The sequence below is a fragment of the Babylonia areolata genome, chromosome 20, assembly GCF_041734735.1.
Source record: "Babylonia areolata isolate BAREFJ2019XMU chromosome 20, ASM4173473v1, whole genome shotgun sequence".
NCBI classification, from domain to species: Eukaryota; Metazoa; Mollusca; class Gastropoda; order Neogastropoda; family Buccinidae; genus Babylonia; species Babylonia areolata.
In genome coordinates, this window is record NC_134895.1 from 43,583,863 (window position 1) to 43,585,731 (window position 1,869).

Sequence of the window (1,869 nt, forward strand, 5' to 3'; positions counted from 1 at the left end):
GACACTGTGACGTCGGTGAAGGTTTATTCAAAATAAAAGCCTAATAAAGCTACGGTTTGGCTTCATTTATGGCAGAGAGCGAGATTTGCCTAGCAGCTTCCAATCTAGACCTGAATTGACTTTGGAAAGTACAAAATGTGTCAGCTACACGTAATACAAAATTTGAATGCAGAGAAAAGGGGCGGAGCTAGAGCCGTTTGTGTTTGCGCTAGACGTGTCTGTCAGATAAAAATAGCACCAGCACGTGGTACTGTCCGGTGAGAATTGGAAAGCATGCAGACAGCCCCTCGACGTTGGCAACCGTAAACGACCACATTGTTTGTAAAACATGCAAACGGAGAGAAATATGACGATCTACTAACCTACCGGACACGTGCTCGCGCTTTTTATAGATAAACTCCGCCCCTTTCCCTTTTATGGATAGGCTCTAGTGCGCATGCGCAACCGAAACCTTGCTCTCGGGAGTTAAGACTTTAAGGCAACCCTACTTTCACTGCGGTGTCTTTATGAATGTTGTTGTTCGTTGTTGACCCTTCACGCTCGAAGGCGGCAGGGACAGTACGTCAGTCTGTGAATGTTGTCTCTAGGTTGAAGAGGAAGGTGGCAGAATGGTTAAGACGCTCATCTGCCAATATAGAGATTCTGTGAGGGTCTGGGTTCGAATCAAAATGGGCATCTAGTCTTTCGCCGGATGAGACGATAAACCGAGGTGCCCGCGTGTGCAGCAGGTACTTGGCGCACTGAAAAAGAACCCACGGCAACGGAAGTGTTGTCCTCTGGCAAAATGCTGTAGAAGAAATCCACTCTCATAGGTACGCAAAGAACATATCTTTTAAATCTCGTCTCAAAACTCACCTTTTCCCTCAGCAGCAAGTTCAATTGTGGCAGGTCCACTTCCTTTGCGTTAGCTGTGCTTGACTATATCTATGTGTACATAACTACATGCATGTATATGAATGTGTATTGTGTGTGCGTGCGTTTATGTAAGTTTGTGCCTATGTGTTAGGGTAGCTGTTAGATACACATGTATTGTTAAAATGTATGTGTGTGTGTGCGTGTGTGTGTGTGTGTGTGTGTGTGTGTGTGTGTGTGTAGTCATATTTTGGTGTGTGTATGTAACATAGATGTAATGTTTTATGTTAAGAAAGCGTTTTTGTAAAGCACCTAGTGTGCTATATAAGTATCCATTATTATTATTATTATTATTCTGTCCCCCCCCCCGCACACACACACGCACCCTCCCCCAATCTCAACTTCCTCTTCGCCTTTCTGTGTGTAAAGCACCTGGGGCAATTTTTACTTTCTCTTCCAACCAGCATTATTTTCTTCGTTTGTTTGTTTGTTTTTTTGGTTGTTGTATGTTTTATATTGTATTACTCATGCAGAACAAGCTTCGTGTCTTTTATATTTGTATATTTTGTATATTTGTATTTCTATTTTTGTTCACAACAGAGTTCTCTGATGTGAAAGTCAGGATGCTTTCCCCAGGGAGAGCGCGTCGCTACACTACAGCGCCACCCATTAAAAAAAAAAAATCCTGCGTGCAGTTTTATTTGTTTTTCCTATCGTGGATTTTTTTATTTTATTTTTTTTTTTTTACAGAATTTTGCCCGGAACAACCCTTTTGTTGCCGTGGGTTATTTTACGTACGCTAAGTGCATGCTGCACACGGGACCTGGGTTTATCGTCTCATCCGAATGACTAGCGTCCAGACAACCACTCAAGGTCTAGTGGAGGGGGTGGGGGGATGGGGGGGGGGGGGAGAAAATATCGGCTGTTGAACCGTGATTCGAACCAGCGCGCTCAGATTCTCTGGCTTCCTAGGCGGACGCGTTACCTGTAGGCCATTGTTGTTGTTGTTGCTGCTGC